Here is a 21,381-nt window from a genome sequence, read left to right as displayed (position 1 = left end):
TTGAGCGTTTTTAGCATGAAGGGCTGTTGAATTTTGTCAAAAGCCTTTTCTGCATCTATTGAGATAATCATGTGGTTCTTGTCTTTGGTTCTGTTTATATGCTGGATTATGTTGATTGATTTGCGAATGTTGAACCAGCCTTGCATGTTACAGTAATTTTAAAAATACCCAGGAAGCCTGGGGCTGTCTCTAGCCAGGTAGAGAGGGCGGCGATCACAAAGGGGCAGGGACCCAGCTGTGACACTTGAGGACACTAAGGCTCTCAGGGTTCCTTATGCTCCTGGGGCTATTTTCAACTCCAATGTGAAGTCAACCTAACTTTAAATGTGGGCAAATATGAGCATGAATTAAACATGAAAAGGCAAAGAGATATATTTAAGAAGAAAGAGGACAGCTTGAAATGCATCCAACCATATTTTTGAAAGATAACAAAATATTAACACTTTTCAGGATTGTCAGAAGAAGGTGGTTTGAGAATGGGAATAGCCGCCCTCAAGTGAATTTCCATTATTTTCCTTACAACTGCCTTTCGCCATTTCTTCATGTGTAACCTGTACTCTTATTGAGCTTTAGTCAGGATTTTCTGTGCATGATGCTTTGAAATCTTTGCACAGCAGTGGTGTGAAAGCATGCAGAGCGGCCCCTGACACTTGGAAATTCTAAGAAGGGAATAAATGATCCCCTCTTGCACATCAACAGCTTGACCACTGATGGCTAGCCCAGAATAATTCTGGAAGTTTCAGTTTCCATCCTTTGCTCTCTGTGCCCTTCAATTGATTCTTCCACAAGTGCTTCCAAATTAAGGATTGAAAAACCAAGGAATCACAGGACTCAAAGAAATATTAATATTCATCTAATCTGGAGGTTTGGGGAATGGGAATGGATTTAGGAGAAATGAAGACAGTAACAGAGCAGCCAAGTCCTAGATCACTCACTGCTGCTTCCATTAAAATGCTTCTTTTTCCCTCTTTTGTCTGTTGGATTCCCCTATGAGATTTTATGTGAAGCACATATTTAACTATGAAAAAAGGTCTAGCAATGAAAAATAACTTGAAAACTTTCGGTATATAGTGGCATTTATAATGCATTAGAAAGGGTTCTTTTTGCTTTGTGGAAAATGTGCTTTGGAAATTTCTGAGTTTACATGAATGATGAAAATACACTCTTTAATTTAAAGATAATTGTTTAACACTTTTACACTGTTGGTGGGAGTGTAGATTAGTTCAACCATTGTGGAAGACAGTCTGGTGATTCTTCAAGGATCTAGAACCAGAAATACCATTTGACCCAACAATCCCATTACTGGGTGTATCCCCAAAGGATTACATATCATTCTACTGTAGAGACACATGCACACATATGTGTATTGCAGCACTATTCACAATAGCAAAGACTTGGAACCAACCAAAACATCCATTAGTGATAGATTGCATAGAGAAAATGTGGTACATATGCATCATGGAATACTATGCAGGCATAAAAAAAAGAATGAGTTCATGTCCTTTGCAGGGACGTGGATGAAGCTGGAAGCCATCATTCTCAGCAAACTAACACAAGAACAGAAAACCAAACACCACATGTTCTCACATGTGAGAGCTCAATAACAGGAACACGTGGACACAGGGAGGGGAACATCACACACCAGGGCCTGTTGGGAGTTGGAGTTGGGGCCAAGGGGACAGAGAACATTAGGACAAATACTTACTGCATGTGGGGCTTAAAAGCTAGAGGATGGGTTGATAGGTGCAGCAAACCACCATGGTACATGTATACCTACGTAACAAAACTGTATGTTCTGCACATGTATCACAGAACTTAAAGTAAAATTTTTTAAGAAGATAATTGTTTAAAAATCTACCTGAATAATTTTAGGGTCAGATTGGGTGACAGAAATTAGTCTATGGGCAACCCATTCCCATGTACATTCCACGACAAGAAATAGCACAATGTGGCTTCCATGCCTAACAGAATAGGTAGCAAACAGGACAACTTTGAGGCCTAATTGCCTAATCCTCAGTGCCTCTGAACTTGCCATAGCCCTTGAAAACCCAGCCTAGAAATCTCTTATAATAGACAATCTGCATGGCTACATAGTTATAAAATTTCATGGTTTTTATAACACATGATACACTCAAAGATTCTTGTCACTTCTATACTACATTTAAGTAAAATTGAATACATAAATATGCACACAATATACTTTTCAGTACTGGCACTCATTGAAACTTAACAGATATCAGTGAGTTTGATGATTCTTACTAAAACCATACTATAAGTCCTTGGACTGCCAGGACATAAGCTGTCAAAAATACTGTGACAGCTTATTATAAAAACAGATTTAGTGACTTCGATCCTAACCTTTTCTAGCCAGGTTCACCTCCTTCCAACAAATAGTGTATGATTCCTTCCTAAAGTTAACACTTATTCTACTACAAAGTCATTGATCCACCTGCATCATACATGCTGACTCACACACTCCCTTCCTGAAGGAATTTGATTCATTGTACTAATTTCACCTTATTCACTCATTCCTCTGAACAAACAAAAGAGAACGTGACAGTCCATAGTCACTCTGCCAAGCACTGCCCCCTGCCCCCTCCTTGTTGAGTGTCTACCCTTCTTAGGAAATCACACCTCATTGAAATGTATAACTCCAGTTACCATCTTCATGAGGAGACACTGACCCATCACCTAATAAAGGGTGTTTTAGAAAAACTAAATTATTTTTCTCATTCCTATAAATAGTATTTATTAAAGAAACAACACAAATCAACACAGCTGTTTAAATAAATATTGTGGAAAGACACATCCAAATGCTGTGTAACTGCAATTAAACATTGAGATATTTCTGAATATTTCTACTCCTTCCATAACAAGAGGTTTTGTTTTCTATGTCAATTTTCAAGAACAGAGAAAGAGGCTTCAAAAAGATTAATATCAAAGACAACAATTGTCTCTTAGAAGTGTAGACAAATACAGTTGACTTTTTCACACTAATTTACGCATGATACATTACTGCAAAGTAATGGTCTTACTTGAATTCAGGTAGAGCAATATTTTTCTTTTGCTGGGGTCACTTCTCGGGCAATCTCAACATTCTGGAGAGCAGTCTAGATGAAGAAATAAAAAAAAATAATAAGTCCTATGAGCATTCAAAAATAGAAGTGATGAAATCTACACACTGAAATGTATCTACTTTCCCCATGAGGAAGACAAGCCTGCTAGTTACACTTAAATCATACACAATTTTCCACACTTTCTTGTCAATTTCTAGGAATAGCTCAGATCCCTGTAAATTATCGAGAGAGGAAGTGAGGTAATATTTTCCAAATGACTAATGCCACAAGATTAAGTTCCATGGAATACACTTTGGGGAAATTGACTTCAAAAGGAGTACCAGAGGATATGTGGTAATCTGCCCAAAATTTCATCTGCCAGTAGGTAGCACTTGGATCCAAATTTAGAATGAGACTCCAAGTTTAAATTAGTGACAATATGTAAAAGCCTTCATCGTGAGGAATAGTCTATTGATTTAATGCCAAGAAGTGACAACTTTTTTATGAAACTTAGCTATTAACTCAGTTTTATTTTGGGGGGCAGGCTGATCCCTTAAAACATTGAAGGCTTGAAGAACAGATTGTTAATTCTAGAGGCTAGAGAGATGCTTCTGCCTTTGTCATTTAGTTTTTAATGATCTCGTTTATGATACTTGGCCCCTCATGAACTCAACTGTAGTTTTGAAAATACTGTACTTTAATAAATGAAATGTAGGTGAGATGTCTATATTTAATAGAGAAGTGGTTATCAGAAGTCCCAGGGTGATGAAGCTGGCTGCATAAGCGTTGCTTCTATAGTTTATTGAAAATAATAATATATTTATAACTGAGGAGATAGGGTTCAATTCTGATTCTGAATGAGATTCAGATAAAGGCCTATAAATATGCATTTTAAAGAAGCTCCCTCAAAATTTGAAACATAGCTAAGCTGAGAACCCTTAACTAGAGTAAAGCTTTTGAGACGTGCTAGGAATAATTCTTGGATGGTGTGATGGTTAACACTCAGTATCAACTTGATTGGATTGAAGGATGCAAAGTATTGAACCTGGGTGTGTCTGAGAGTGCTGCCAAAGGAGATTAACATTTGAGTCAGTGGGCTGGGAAAGGCAGACCCACCCTTAATCTGGGTGGGCACAATCTAATCAGCTGCCAGTGTTGCCAAGATATGAAGCAGGCAGAATACCATGAAAAGACTAGACCGGCTTAGTCTCCCAGCCTACATCTTTCTCCTGTGCCAGATGCTTCCTGCCCTTGAGCATCCAACTCCAGATTCTTCAGCTTTGGGACTCGAACTGGTTTTCTTGCTCCTCAGTTGGCAGGCAGCCTATTGTGGGACACTGTGATTGTGTGAGTTAATACTACTTAATAAACTCCCATTATATATATATATATATATATATATATATATATATATATATATATGTAATATACATATATATTTCCTATTAGTCCTGTCCCTCTAAAAAACCCTGACTAATACAGATGGCCCCCAGATTCTTGCCCCTAAAATGCTCCTTGGCTGTGGACTGGACTTGTGGCAGTTGTGGCTTTCACTCCTGTGATGAGATTCTATCAGATGACAAAAGTGGAGGGATTATGTGGCTGTCATCTCCCAAATTAGCCAATTTTGAGTTAATCAGTTTGAAGGAGATTATACTGGGTGGCCAGACTTGATCAGGTGGGAGCTCCTACAAAGGATCAGAGGTTTGAGCTGGGACAGATCCTCCCGTGCCTTTGGAAGAGGGAAGCTGCCCTGTGGAGATGGTTGTATACCCAAGTCCTCCAGGAGGCAGCCAGTAGGAACCAGAACAGCCCTTGGCCAGCACGCAGCAAGAATGTGGGGACATCAGTCCTAGAAATGCAAAGAACCGAATTCTGCCACAAACCTAAACAAGTTTGGTAGAACCCCGGAGTTCCAGATGCGAATGCAGCCTGAATGACACTACAATTGTAGCCTTGTGAGACTGTGCATAGAATCAATCTGCATATGTCGTGCCTGCACTTTTAACTATGGAAACCATGAGGAAACAAAGGAGTACTATTTTAAATGACTAAGTTTGCTACATGTTTTTATGCAACAATAGATAACCAATACACGAGATAAGTCTTATGCCTCACTCTGTTATTATTGTATCCCCACATGTCATGCATGTGATTCCATATTTTTTAAAATTTATATGATAAGGAGTTCAGAATTAGATATTGTGTGAAAATAATGTTAATTGCACTGGAATAATTATCATATCTTTAAGTGTTTTCACAGGTTGTTTCCTTAGTTATTTTATGTGAAATAATTTTAGACTAATCTGTTTTTCTCCATTTATTTATTATTTTATATAGATGTATTTGATGGATTTTATTTATGAAATAATAAATATACATTAAGCCTCTTGAATTAAAAAAAAATGTAACCTTGTACCACAGGACCAATGTTGAGGTGTGAAAGTAGGAACATTAGTTAAAGAACAACATGCTATCCTCACTGAGGCCGGTCTACTCCTGGTCTCTATAGCCACAGAGGTGAGCGGACATTAGAACTAGAATACAAGGTTCAAAGTACCACTCTTACAGCCCCAGGTGCAAATATGAAGAGCAAAAAGGGAAAGGAAGCTCAATGAGTCTAGCTAGATGAGTCTTCTGTTTACATATTTACCACCCTCAATTCCACGATTACCCATTTATTTTCACTTCATTATTATTTTTTTACAGATGGGGTCTCACTCTATCATCCAGACTGGAGTGCAGTGGGTGCAACACTCAGTGCATAACTCACTGCAGCCTCTCACTCCTTGGCTCCAGTGATCCTCCTGCCTCAACCGCCCAAGTAGCTGGGATTACAAGTGCAAGCCACAAAACTCGGCTCCTAGTTGAGACCTCTGCAGAGGCTTTAATGTAACACCGTGAGGGAAATGAAGAAATCAAATAAAAACCTCAAACCAAAACACAGACAATCCAAAGAAGAGTTCACTACAGCTAATGAAGTAAATAAAAATCTAAAAATGGTAGGTTAATCAATGTATTACTTAACAAGGAACTAGAAGAAAGGAGAGATTTTAAGTTTCTATCCAACCGGAATATATGAGGCAAATAAGAAATACCAGGGCTCTTGCCACCATGTCCTTCCCAGTTCTGAGCTCCCTAAGAGTGGGCCGTCTTCTCTCTCCCTTTCTAGGTCTTTGTATGTTTTTCCCTATGTGATGTCCAAGATATTAAGTTGCATTTAAGTGGGAGGAAGAAGCAAAACTGCTTCTTCTCCAGTTTTGTCAGAAGCAGAAGTCGAACTTCATTTTTGACCCAGGAATTTAACTGGAAAATTTAAGTATAAAACATAAGAGTATACATGTGAGTTTTAAAAATACATTATTGATGTCAGTTATTCAAAGTGTCTTTTAATATTGATAAATTCATACTGCATGTGCTATGATGTCTTTTTGTGAAATAAATTATTATTCACTGTAATTATTCAATGAAATTATTATTCATCGAAAACCCTCAAATACAAATATCACTGAGAAAAACAAATTGTAAGTGACGAAGATGGAAAAGTTTCAGAAAGAAAATAAATGTTTTAAAACACTCCTCATCTATATAAAAATACGAAACAATCACTCTGCCTGGCATATTATTTAATAAGTTAAATATCTTAGTTGTGATGGGAGTTTCACAGAAATATACATATGATAAAATGACATATACACACAAACGAGTGCACCTGTAACCAAATAACTCTGTGGGTTGTACCAAGGTCAGTTTCCTGCTTTTCATAATCAGGTACTGCAGTTACACAAGATGTTAAATTTGGGTGAAGCTGAGTGAAGGGTACACAGCATCTCTCTGTATGTTTCTTTGCAACTTCCTAGAAATTATAACTAATTAAAATCTTAAAAGTTTCTTAATGTGGAGAAAAGAAAGAGAGATCAGACTGTTACTGTGTCTATATAGAAAGAAGTAGACATAAGAGACTCCATTTTGTTCTGTAGTCGAGGTGCTGTTAATCTGTGACCCTACCCCCCACCTTGTCCCTGCAAGAGACATGTGCTGTGGTGATTCAAGGTTTAAAGGATTTTGGGCTGTGCAGGGTGTGCTTTGTTAAACAAGTGCATGAAGGCAGCTTGCTGGTTAAAAGTCATCACCATTCTCTTAATCTCAAGTACCCGGGGACACGTACACTGCCAAAGTTCGCAGGGACCTCTGCCTAGGAAAGCTAGGTATTGTCCAATGTTTCTCCCCATGTGATAGTCTGAAATACGGCCTCGTGGGAAGGGAAAGACCTAATCGTCCCCCAGCCTGACACCCGTGAAGGGTCTGTGCTCAGGAGGACTAGTACAAGAGGAAAGAAGGCCTCTTGGCAGTTGAGATAGAGAAAAGCATCTGTCTCCTGCCCGTCCCTGGGCAATGGAACATCTCAGTGTAAAACCCGATTGTATGTTCTGTTTATTGAGAAAGGAGAAAACCGCCTTAGGGTGAAAGATGGGACTTGCTAGCGCAAGGCTGCTCTTTATGCACTGAAAAGATTTATGGAGATGTTTGCATATGCATATTAAGGCGCAGCACTTTTCCTTAAACTAATGTCACAGAGATCTTTATTCACATGTCTTATTGCTGACCTTCTTCCTACCATGATCCTATTATCCTGCCACTTCCCTTTTTCTAAGATGGTAAAGATAATGATCAATAAATACTGAGGGAACTCAGAGGCTGGTGCCGGTGTGGGTCCTCTGTATGCTGAGTGCCGGTCCCCTGGGCCCACTTTTTCTTTCTCTATACTTTGTCTCTGTGTCTTATTTCTTTCCTTAATGTTCCACCTAACGAGAAACGCCCACAGGTGTGCAGGGGCAGGATAATAGGATCATCGTCCACCCCTTCACTTAAAAAGTAAAGGAAATGTTGAATATAACTTCAAATAGTGTTATCTCTTAAAGGAAAATAGAATAAAATACAAATATAGTAAAAATCATGTGTACTACAGTTGTCATGCTCCACTTCTTACATTGGGTAATAGATTCACAGATTCTTATGGTATTAATATGCTTTATATCATATATAAATACACAGACACATATATATACACACATGCATATACATGTATACACACACATATGTGTTAAAGTTTTGTTTTTGTCAACTATTATACTAAAGTAAAACAAGCAAAATGCATCTTATACTATATCCTCTGTTTATGTATTCTTGTGTGCATATCTTCAGATGAGAGGAACATATTTTCTTTCCTTTACTGTCAGACAAAAAGAACAAATTGTTCCTTAATGGCAGTAATAAAAGGAATGGAATGATTTGGTCTTAATAATATATCTACAATTTGTGGCCTTATTTACATTTGATTGTCTTTATGTTAACAATGTAAAGTGGTTTGTGTTTGTATGAAGTATGTAGCAATAGAATTAGTAGTTGGGAATTATAATTTTTCACAAATATGGTCCTTTCTAAAGATGTGTAGATTTTTTTCAGGAAGTTGGGAAATATTAAACATTTTAGAAAAAGGTTACTAAATCATTTAACTTGCTTAAGTTTTATTATACAAATTAAGGGAATTGTAATTAAATTATATTTTTATATTTTAATAAGAGAAAGCACAAGAAGTAGCCACATAACATCAAATTATAAGTTCAAATTTAGATTCCTTCATTAAGTAATCATGTATTTTATAACAATACTTATCTAAGGTAATTTTTAAATTATTAGAAAAAATGATATGCAAACTAATTAATGGCTTTTCTAAATTTCTCTCAAAATAATACTTGAGTGAAACAAATTTACTTTCTTCCTTTCTTCCTTCCTTTCTTCCTTTCTTCCTTTCTTCCTTTCTTCCTTCCTCCCTTCCTTCCTTCCTTCCTCCCTTCCTCCCTTCCTCCCTTCCTCCCTTCCTCCCTTCCTCCCTTCCTTCCTTCCTCCCTCCCCCCCCCCCTCCCCTCCCCTCCCCTCCCCTCCCCTCCTCTCCCTTCCCTTCCCTTCCCTTCCCTTCCTTCTTTTTTGAGACAGAATCTTGCAAACTTGCCCAGGCTGCAGTACAGCGGTGTGATCGTGACTCACTGCAACCTCAACCTGCCAGGCTGACAGGATCCTCCCATCTCAGCTTCCTGAATAGCTGGGACTACAGGCACATGCCACCATGTCTGGCCAACTTTTGTATTTTGTGTTTTCTTTTGTAGAGATGAGGTTTTGTTCTGTTGCTCAGGCTGATCTCAAACTCATAGGCTCAAGCAATCTGCCTGCTGAGGCCTCAAAAAGTGCTGGGATTATAGGCATGACCCACCATGCTTGGCCAAATATACTTTCTTATCAGGACTATTACATATAATCACGGTCCATAGAGGTCAATGTTATTTGAAGGAATGTGATATGAAAGGTTTTATATATACTAGATTTAATACCTGAGTGACATATAGGAAAAGTTGGTTTAGAAACAGACTCTTTTGCTTTCCTAATTTCAAAGATATTTTTATTTAGCATAATTAGATGGCATTTAAGTTACAATGCGTCTTTATGTTCAACTAGTAATGTCTATTGGTTATATGACAAATGTATGTATAGACATATATCTTGATATTTTTAGGAAACACTAAGGTTTTCCAATGTAGGGTTTCTGTAACAATCTGAAAATTATAGTTGTAAATCACTGAAAAAGGAAAATAAAAATGACATGGCCATAATGGAAGCAATTTTCAAGCAGATAATATGCAGAACATGGTAGATGAGTGTCCCTGGCTGACGATGATGTAAATTAATTGCTTCACTTAGTTAAGTTAAGCAATATTAAGTCAATTGTACTCTTTCTAGATATAAAAGCTCTATTTGGAGATGAGTACAAGGATGAAAAAACTCTACAGCAAACATCAGTATACAGGACACAAAATAATTTTTGGATACACTTTGACATTTTCCTGATTCTTGCTTGAATAAATCACTACTTGAAAAAATAATTTCTGTACATCCATACATCAGTTTGCTAAAGCCTCATTCCTGTCACTGACTGCACTGTGATATAGAAAATTAATCTTTTCTTCACTCAGACAACTTGCTAGAGCAAGGTAAATGGGAATTTCTGGCTGGGGATGGAGACTAAACTTTAAGTTAAACTGACCTCACTTAATTAAATCGAGCAATATTAAGCCAATTGCTCTCTTTTCAGTAAGCAAAGCTATGCCTGTGAAGCTCATCAAAGCAGAACTCAACACTGCTCTGTCCAATATTATAAACACCTGACACCAAACTCAACATTTGTGTGTGTGTGTGTGGGAGACAAAAATTATTTTTACTGCTGGGGAGGGGAAAGCACAGTTTATATGGATTAGAGTCACTATTGTCTTAATTTATGACATACATAAAATATGCTAAAAGCAAATTTAAAAACCTATAAATAAGGGATGGCTTATTCTTTGACCATAATGTTTAGAGTAATATTCAAAAAAATGAACTTTATCTTCTGATGTTGTATAGTCATGCCATTTAATAAAGCCATGGAGCATAATAAGTATTTAGCAATAGAATTCTTAGTTGGAGATAATATTTTTTTCCAAACAGTTTCCAAACTGTTGACATAAGGGTTGCATATTTTGAAGAGTTACTTCTATTTACACATTCACTGCATGTTTGAGTGTATATTAGGGACTTTGTAGTCTTCTAGGGTCTGTGAATGTAGCAGGGAAATAAAACAAGGGACAAACAGGTAAGTGAAATTTATATTATGACATGTAATATTTTGTACGCACAAAGAGAGTTGCAACCAGATATCCCGTAGTAATTTAAAATGTGTTCAGTTGAGCTTTGTACTCTCTTTGTGCATACAAAATATTGCATGTCATAATATAAATTTCACTTACCTATTTGTCCCTTGTTTTATTTCCCTGCTACATTCACAGACCCTAGAAGACTACAAAGTCCCTAATATACACTCAAACATGCGGTGAATGTGTAAATAGAAGTAACTCTTCAAAATATGCAACCCTTATGTCAACAGTTTGGAAACTGTTTGGAAAAAAATATTATCTCCAATAAATGCATGTCAAAACCACAATGAGATAGCATCTCACGCCAGTCAGAATGGCGATTATTAAAAAGTCAAGAAACAACAGATGCTATGGAGAAGTAGGAAAGCTTTTACACTGTTGATGGGAATGCAAATTAGTTCAACCATTGTGGAAGACAGTATGGTGATTCCTCAAGGCTCTAGAACTAGAATATAGATTATTCTATTATAAAGCTACATGCACATATATGTTCACAATAGCAAAGACATGGAATCAACCCAAATGCCAATCAATGATAGACTGGATGAAGGAAGTGTGGTACATATATACCATGGAACACTATGCAGCCATAAAAAGAAATGAGATCATGTCCTTTGTGGGGACATGGTTGGAGTTGGAAGCCATTATCCTCAGCAAATTAACAAAGGCACAGAAAACCAAACACCACATGTTCTCATTCATAAATGGGAGCTGAATGATGAGAACACATGGACACAGGGAGGGGAACAATACAATCTGGGGTCTGTTAGGGGAGTGGGGGAGGGATAGCATCAGGATAAATAGCAGATGCATACAGGGCTTAATACCTAGGTGAGGGACTGATAGGTGCAGCAAACCGCCATGGCACATGTGTACCTATTTAACAAATATGCACGTCCTCCACATGTATCCTGGAAGTCAAAACAAAATTAATTCAGAAAATTAAAATCTACATTTTAAACCCAAAAAAATAAAAAATAAAAAAATAAAATGTGTTCACTAAAAATTATCTCCTTAAAAACCTATCTACTTTTAAATATCTTTTGATTTTGCAGAACCAAACCATCATTTCAGTCAGATTTTCTGATAGAGCATTAAATGAATAAGCACCAGTAAAGAAGGTTTGCGGTGTCATCCACTGTTGGTGCTTGTCAATGGAGAATTGCCAGTTCTCTGGAAAAAAGCAATCCCCTTTCAGAATTTCATACTGGAACGGAACATGTTCATATGCGAAGTTCTTTGTAACTGTGCATCACGCTGTACCAGCCATGGCAAAGCATCTGAATAGCAGCAGAGCAAAGTTCTGTTCTCCTTAACCATTTCAGACAAGCATTGTGAAAAATCAGCTTTCTGTTCATTTTTACTTCTGACCATAGTTTAAGCATATTGAGCAGGCCCATGATGACAGAACAAAAAAAAAAAAAAAAAAAGAATCTATGTCTTTCTATCAGGGTCTCTGAGATAAATAGGAACATTAAAATGGAAGAGAGACAAGAGGAAAAAGCAAACAAAAGAGGTAGATCAAACCCGTAGATTTCAGTCTGTCATTTCAATAATTTGCAGTGCTAAAGGCAGCAATTGTAGAAATGTAGTCATTATCTTGAAAAGGTAGGATTCAACATAAGTGATTTTTTTGAATTCTTAAACTTGTCAGTTTGCATTTAGAATTTTAAACTACAATTTAAATAATCTATTATAAAAGCAAATTAATTTTACTAAAATAATTCCTGGGCGGAGTGCGGTGGCTCATGACTGTAATCCCAGCACTTTGGGAGGCGAAGGCGGGCGGATCACGAGGTCAGAAGATCGAGACTATCCTGGCCAACATGGTGAAATCCCATCTCTACTAAAAATGCACAAATCATCTCGGCGTGGTGTCCTACGCCTGAAGTCCCAGCTACTCGGGAGGCTGAGGCAGGTGAATCACTTGAACCCAGGAGGCGGAGGCTGCAGTGAGCCGAGATGGCGCCACAGCACTCCCACCTGGCACAGAAGCAAGACTTTGTCAAAAAAAAAAAAAAAAAAAAAAACCTGAAGAGAAATTTGTAATACTTAGTCTATTAAAAAAAACTTGGAATTCTAACTGGAAGACTTGAATTTTGGAAAAATTATATTTTGGAATACTCAGAAGCAACAGTAAAAGGGACATAGATAAGTCATCTTCTAATCAATAGGTTATAGGTAATGATTAAGTAGAATTTTTCAAAATTTAAAACTAGAGAATATGGGACTTAGTTTCTGTGGATGAAACGAGTCTGTCTCAATAAAGGGCAGTGGAATAACTGGCTGAGTCGAGGAGAGTTGCTTTCTTCCCAGTTGATGGAATCTACAGAGTTGACAGAGCAGAAAGGGCCTCCCCTGGAGGGTGAAGGGAGAGGCCTCTCTTCTGAAGAGTGAACTGGGACCTAGGGTATGGAAGCAGGTAGTTAGCAACTCTATGAGAAAAGACTTGTACCATGAATCCTGGAAACAGCCACATGACACCAGATGCCATCCCCTTCTGTTTGCTCTGAGCCCTTAGAAAGGCTTCCTAAAGATTTCATGGTGATCTCTGCTGTGCCTTGTTATAGAATATGCGAGAAAGTTTCTGTGTCCAGGCTCCCATGAGCCAGTAAGAGGAGCACGCTCTGAATCTGGAATAGCCGGGGCGTGTTAACCTCCAGGAACAGCAGTGAGGGCAGATGACAGGAGCAGAACACGTCACTACATAATCACCAGGAATGGCCAGGCTGATGTCAATCAGGACAGAGGATTCAGCTTCACATATGTGATGTAAATACCCCTTCCTATCCTGATGTCCTAGATTAGATAGTGCCTCAGTGGGAGATCCAGCAGGCTAAGGAAGGGAAGCATGATGGAGGATGAAGTCTTGCTAGGGACTGGTGCTTTTTGTTGTTGCTGTTGTTGAGACGGAGTCTTGCTTTGTCCCCCAGGCTGGAGTGCAGTGGCGAGATCTCACTGCAAGCACCGCCTCCCGGGTTCACGCCATTCTCCTGCCTCAGCCTCCCGAGTAGCTGAGACTACAGGCCCCGCCACCATGCCCGGCTAATGTTTTTGTATTATTAGTAGAGACGGGGTTTCACAGTATTAGCTAGGTGATCTGGAGCTCCTGCCTCGTGATCCCTCCGCCTGGGCCTCCCAAAGCGCTGGGATTACAGGCGTGACCCACCACGCCCAGCCAGGATTTAATCTTTTTTTTTTTTTTTTTTTGATACGGAGTCTCGCTCTGTCACCCAGGCTGGAGTGCAGTGGCTCAATCTCGGCTCACTGCAAGTTCTGCCTCCTGGATTCACGCCATTCTCCTGCCTCAGCCTCCCGGGTAGCTGGGACTACAGGAACCCGCCTCTACGCCCGGCTAATTGTCTATATTTTTAGTAGAGACGGGGTTTCACCGTGTTAGCCAGGATGGTCTCCATCTCCTGACCTCGCGATACGCCTGCCTTGATCTCCCAAAGTTCTGGGATTACAGGCTTGAGCCACCGCACCTGGCCAGTGCTTTCTTAAAGCCAGCGGGCTGCAGAGTTCGCTCTGGGCAGCCTCACTTGCCCATTGGCTTGGTGACACTATTTTCCTGCTCTCAGGTTATTCACAGAGCTGCTCTGACAAGAACCAGGGTGACTAATTCTATCTCACTTCCTTATTTTGTCCTTCCAAGCAAGTGGCAGTCAAGTCAAGCTCTCCACCTTCGCTGTCACTGTATAATTCAATTCAACCACAAATCACACAGCATTTCTTCTCCCTTTCACTCTTCCTCATTCCTCTTCTCTTTCTCTTTCCCTAAATATTATTCCCCTCTCTTTCATTCTTATAAAAGCAGTTTAGGCCAGGTTGTGAAGGATTTTGAATGCTTGTCTAAGATTATATGCTTTATTAATGCAGAATACGGAATGAATAGTGTTTTCTTTAAAGACAATTATCTCTTAATCTAATTTGTGGTCTCTCCTTTTGCCCCTTAAATATTGCTGCTACCCAGGATGCTTTGATTCAGTGTTTCATTTTTGTTTTCTTTTTCTTTTTTCTTTCTTTCTTTTTTTTCTAATTCTTCCATACCTTTTGTGTGGGAATGCTCTCCTCACTAGACTAGGGCTTTCAAATCTATAACTACCTCAGGTACTCAAGGGCCAATCACTGATTCTATCTTTAGGCCAGAGGTTTCTCTGAACTCCAGATACACATACACAACACACAATACAGATACCACAAACTCTCAGGTCCTCTTGGAAAGTCCCTAGAATCGGCACATTGACACTGAAAGTTAGCCTTTCCCCACAAAGACATGCCTGTCTTCCCATATAATCTATTAATCATACCATCACAACTCCCACGCCCCAAGCCACGAAACTGAACTTCATATTGATTTCTTCCTGCGCTTTGTCCCTATACAATCAGTGGGTCAAGTTCTACTAAAATCTCCAAATAATTTCCCAACTGTATACTTTCCTTAAGTCTTTCTGCCTCATTTACCTTATCCTGTTATTTGTCCTTGCTTAGATTTCCATAATCATGAAAAACTGATTATATAGTGTTCCATACAAAATCTCTGATTTGTTCTATGTGCTGCTGCTGAAGTCATCTTTTTGAAACATAAACTTTCAGCTTATATGATCGTGTGACTCTTCAGCAATAAGTTCTTTCATAGATCATCATCATCTTCAGGACACAGTCAGTATCATTTAGAATAATATTCACTGTCCTTAATGATCTATCTATAAGTCTTGACATTACAATATCATCTTCTGTATTTTACTATTCCAAAGTGCCACTCTCTAAATGTGAAATCCTCTCTTTGCAGCAGTGGTCCCTCTCATTGGTGGCTGCATCTGCCTGAACTCCGCTTTCCCCACACTTCTCAGACTCCTACGCTTCTTCCGGGCTTGTGTCCAGTGTTTTCAAAACTCCTCCAGAAAGTACCTTACACTCTATGTTCTATGCCCAAGTTCTGTGCTCCCAAAAGAGTACTACAGCTATTCTGTGTTTCTGCAAGAGCTCAGTGAGTATCAAATAAGCTGATATAAGTATGAGTATATCTTCAGGTTCAAAATCCATAGGATACATTATAAGGCAATAATTAGCTATGCATAGTGTTTCTAAGGGAGATTTCAGAAATATATTATGACTCAGAGAGATCACAAATCACATGACATGTTATTCAGGGAAATTTACTAACACACTATGTTATTTTATTTACATTTTATTCACAATGAAATGTAAATCTTAGAAGCCATCCTAGTGGTGATATAAAATGAAAGCACAAAAAAGCGAAAGCATGTCCATGCTTCTAAGTGATGAGGACTAATCTTGAGCAATCCATATGACCCTTTAAGAAAACTGAGAGGTTTTCTTCTTGGAAAGAGGTAATTCTTTCAAAGCAATAGCATTTTCCTTTTCAAATGCATCTCAAAAGTCAACAAAAGTTACCAGTTACCATTAGAATAGATATTGTTTATATCACCCCTTTAACACAAAAATTTCAGATATTATTGAAAGTCAATTTACTGTAACAACGTTTATGTGTCAGAAATTGTATTCAATTCCATAAGGCTCCAGGTGAGTATTATCTAGAAATAGTTCTTCCAACCCTAAAGATTAGTAAATTTTTCTCAGAAGATGAGACACAAACTGCATAGAAAATTAAGTGCAATGCCCAAGAGCATGTCCTCCTTTTATTAGAAAACCAACAAACACATTACTCAATATGTTGTCCTGCATAAATATCAAACATGCAGAGTTTGCTACTGTTTTCTTGTTCTGAATTAAAATTGCTCCCAGTTGATTCCTCACTTTAAGTCTAGCAGGTAAGGGCCCAACTTAGCTAATTGGGCATATTTTTCAATAGGAGAGGGAGCTGCAGGTAGATTCTGGTTTAATTCTTGATTTAATTTCTTTGTCTACTTTGCTGGTGGTATTGCAGAACAGATAATTAAGATTTTTGAACTGTGATTCCCTCTCTCTCTATATACAGTATGGAATCTGTAAATTCCATTATATATAGAACCAAATGAATGAGGACAGAATGAGAGGATACCTGTGAACACGCCATAGAAACTCTAGGCTCAGCTACTGAATACAATTGCTGAGTGAATCAAATACTCAAGTACACACATATGACTCTAAGTTTCATTGAAGCTGCAAAACAATCACTGCTATTTTATTTCCCTTTTTGATACACATGTCAAATAGTGAAAATATTCTCTATATAAACATGATAAAATAGTGAAGACTCACATTTTACTTTTTCCGTTGACCAAAATCTCACTGAGATTACAGTAAAGAGACTAGAAAAACACAAATTAATAATTACAAAGAACAGGAGAGGACATAACAATGTTTTGGAAGTTTAAAATCAGATGTGTGATGAGTAACTTGCTTACAAGGCTAATGCCTAAACCTGTGCTAAGCCAGCAGCAGGCAAAGAATAGGAATAAGAAAATTTATATTGCAGAATTTTGGTAAAACCAGGAAACGTAAAATCTAGATGTTTGAAAGTATTGCCTCAAGTGAACAGAAAATAAGACTGGTTTATAGGATATGTAAAGAGTTTAGTAACAAACTCATAGAACGTAACTGCAACCAATTACAAGTGAAAATAAAAGGAATATTTAAAATAGTCAAAAACCTTCTAAAAGTCAATAAAGAAAAAAGTCAAATAATCCAATATAAAAATGGACCCAAGATAGGAACAATCATTTTAGAAGAGAAAAAAACCAAATGGCCGGTCGTCATCAAAAAGCACTCAATGCCCACTAACAGTTATCAGGCAAAGGCACATTCCATTCACAGTATGTTATTTGACCATCAAATTAGAAACAAACGCAGACAATAAATGCTTGAGACTAAGAGGAGCAACTGGTTTGTAAACTCTAGTAGGAACATTAATTGGTACAATAATTGTGGAAAATAGTCTAGTATTATGTATTAAAGTTAAAGGTGTCCATATCCAAGGTCTCAGCGATCCTATCACTAGATATATACCTTTAAAAAGTAAAAATCCTCTTACACATGTGCATCAATACATACCACAATGTCTGTTCACCAAAGCATCTTTATCATAGCAAAAATTGAATCAATTAAAAGTTATGTTGATGTAATAAAGAATAGAGAAACAAATTATGCAGTGTTATTGCAACAGAAGGTGGATTACAACGGAGAAAAAGAATAAACTCCAGCTACATAAATCAACATGGAAATCTAGGAAAATGTCTGTAGGTATTCAATAATTGCATAGTTGAAAGTCAACAAACTTTGATTTCCTATTTCACATATAAAATTGTTTTTATTAAGTTGAAGTTAATATTATTACCCTGTTATTCTAAATAGAAGTCCTGTTTGTGCTCCGTGATCATAGGCATAGCATCCACTGAGTATTGTCAATCCCTGGGGACTCTGCCCAGTGCTCTCTGATGGCCGTCTTCCTACACTTAAAGAGTATTGAGAACCCACCCAAGAAGCTACTTTATACATGAGTACAATCTGTTTTTTATTTCCTAAGAGACAACCTAAAAATAAGACTACATATATGAAAGATGAATAGATTTCATATAAATTCAAGAATTTTCTAAAATTTCAGCCATGTGACATTAAAGTATCAAGAAAGCCTTGGATATTATGGATCTGTCATAATCTGAACCTGGTAATGGGAAGAGAACCCTTTACTGCTTAACAGAAGAAATGAACCAAAAGTGCCTATCTTGACGTCCCAATGGGACCAAGTCTCCCAAACTAAGATGATCATGGAATTTGCCACCCAAATAATGTCACTTGGGAGAGTGATAGGAAGAGGTATGAATAATTTGCTGGGATAATAGACATAAGCCAGGAATGCCCTGGAGAAAAGAAAACATACATTTAACTTACCCAAAACTAACAACCACTTATTGCTTTTATCTGTCAATGAACACTTCTTCAGAAATTTTTGAAAAGGTTAACTTCTGTCTAGCTTTGGTAACTACTTTTATAACATTCTTGATTCTATGGATTTGTTTATTTTCATTTCTATGAATGTGCAAGACAGGAAAGGTCTCAGTGCTGTAAACAAAGCACCAGTAGCAATCTCGAGAAGGTGTAAATTGTTTTGTTTCCTTGGCTGAATTCTTGAATTTTACCTCCATTTTTATGACTTACAATGAAAAGTCCTAAATATTACATTTTTATTTTGGCATCCAGTAATACCCTATCTGCAAGCTCGGGGAAAGTCCATAATTCAAAATTTTCTTAAAGGCTTTTGCTGCTGTAATATTTAACCTCCTTCCTTTTTTGATAAGAAAATAATAATGATGCAAAGAATACATTTTTAATTGTATGTTGAATAATATGTATTTTGTGTACACTAATATGTATTTTTATAATCAGATTTACCTTAAAGAAGTATCAAGTAATCATTAAATATAAGTTTCTATTGGGGAATAATTTAAACAAAATAAAATACTCATATACGAAGGACACAGTTTGATGAGTTTTAGCAAACCTATATAGCTTTGTAACCACTCCTGTGATCAAGATATAGAACATTTCTGTAGCACTCAGGCACAGTCACTCTTCTGATTTTCATCTTCATAGTTTAATTTACCTAGAAAGCAAACAAATTAAATACTACTATAGCTATGTATCTAAATATCTATATACAGACATATAGATGTGTCCATACAGCCATAGATATTAATATCTATTTTTGTCTAGTCTTCCTTGAGATTCAGCTGCTTTTGCACCAATCAGTATTCCATTCTTTGTATTGCTGAGTAGCAATCATTGCATAAATATAAAACCATTTGCTTATCTATTCATTTCATCATGAGAATTTTGTGCAATTTCAATTTAGATATGAAAACCTGCTATGAACACTTGATTTATTCCTCTTGGAAATGGAAGTGTTATACCATTTTACATTTCACACAGTGCTTATGAGTTCAGTTGCTCAACATTCTTAACAACACTTGGTATTGCCAGTCTTACTCCTTTTAGTTATTCTAGTGGGTGTGACATGGTAGCCCAAGATGGTTTAATGTCCACTTACTTGATTAATAATAATGTCAGCGCCTTTTCATGTACTTACTCACAATTTGTACGTCTTCTTTAGTGGCATACCTGGAGTGCTTGATCAGAGCACTTGCCCATTTTTAATGGGCTAATTTGTCTTTTTAGCAATGATTTCTATTATTCTTGATACAACTTGTCCATGGGCAAAACTAGGAAATACATGCACATATCCCAATCTACATTTTAGGTTATATATTAAACTATATACAGTAATACATATATAACTATATATACATATAGATGTACATTATATATATCAGTCATATATTGATCACTGCATATGTTGATTTTTATATTTTGAAGTAATCTTAGATTTCTGGACTAAATCTATGTGGCTAATGTGTGTTATCCTTTTATGCATTGCTGAAGAAGATCTGACAATATTTCAGAAAGGATTTTAGCATCCGTGATCATAAGTGCTATAGGTCCATAATTTTAATACATTTTCATTTCGCTATAGCACTTGTCAGTGTTGGATTCAGGGCTATATTGATTTCATACAACAAATTGGGAATGTTTCCTCTCCTTGTATTTTGTGAAAGAGTTTGTATAAGTTTTGCATAATTGTTTCCTGAATTTTTAATAGAGTGGACTAATGAAGCCAGCTGTACCTGGGGGTGTTTTGTGTATAGGGACAAAGGATGTAGTCTTAAGTCTCAATTTCACTTATTTAAACAAAATAAGCCTATTCAGATTTCCTCTTTTTGTATTAATCTTAGCAGATTCTATTTTTCAATAAAGGTTTTCATTTACCGTTTTTTTCTTTACTGAATAGTGTTTATATTTTTTTCCTTTTTACACTTCTATATCTGTAGTATTCATGGTGATGCTCTGACAAATTGTGATTTTTCTGTTTCTTTTACAATTCTAAGTAGTTTTATTCATCATTTCAAACAATCAACTTTTGTCTTTATTATTTCTATCTTATGTTGGTTTTCTGTTACCTCTGTTGTTTGTTTTCTTCAACTTACCTTGAATTACATTAAATCTTTCTTCAGATGGCCCTATAGAGTGAAAGGTGATATTTTTATCATTAACCTTTTCTTCTTGCTAATATAAAAAATTAAGGCTATACATTTCCTTCTAAGCTTCATCTCACAAATATGTATTATCTTTAAATTATCTATAGCTTCTAATTTATTTTTTGGTTTCCTGTGCATAGCTTAATTTACAAATATTTGGGAATTTCTAAACATTATAGAATATTTTATCTCTTATTTAATTCTATAGTGTTATAACTTAAAATTTTTTGCCTAGCCAAAGGTCATAAATATTTTCTTCCATTATTTTTCTATAACTATTGTGGTTTCAAGTTTTACATTAGTTCTCTAATACACTTTTAGCTAATTTTTGAATTGTTGATTGAAATTAATTTTGTTTACTGTAGATATCAAATTGTTCTACTACCAGTTGTTTTTAGATAATCCTTTTCTCAATGAAGTGCCTATGCAATTTAGATGAAAACCAACTGATCATGTGAACATGGGTCTAATTTTGTAGTCTCTATCCTTTTCTTATGATCTCTCTGTGCATTTTTACAACAGGAC

General features: G+C 36.9%; 1 protein-coding gene across 3 annotated transcripts in view; it reads right to left on the bottom strand.

Moving 5' to 3' along the window:
• SNTG1 (syntrophin gamma 1) overlaps nt 1-21,381 on the bottom strand; it is an 868,962-nt gene that overhangs the window by 616,624 nt on the left and 230,957 nt on the right. For 2 of the 3 annotated variants that reach the window (XM_023190587.1, XM_023190588.1), the window contains one exon: nt 3,036-3,110. The exons of the other annotated variant lie outside the window; for it this stretch is intronic. The gene's annotated coding sequence lies outside the window, so the exon portion shown is untranslated. The remainder of the gene's footprint in view (nt 1-3,035; nt 3,111-21,381) is intronic. 3 annotated transcript variants of the gene reach the window in all.

Source organism: Piliocolobus tephrosceles, chromosome 7, assembly GCF_002776525.5.
Source record: "Piliocolobus tephrosceles isolate RC106 chromosome 7, ASM277652v3, whole genome shotgun sequence".
In the NCBI taxonomy this organism is placed as follows: Eukaryota; Metazoa; Chordata; class Mammalia; order Primates; family Cercopithecidae; genus Piliocolobus; species Piliocolobus tephrosceles.
The sequence above is the reverse complement of the archived record's forward strand: the minus strand, read 5'-3'. Positions and strand labels throughout refer to the sequence as shown.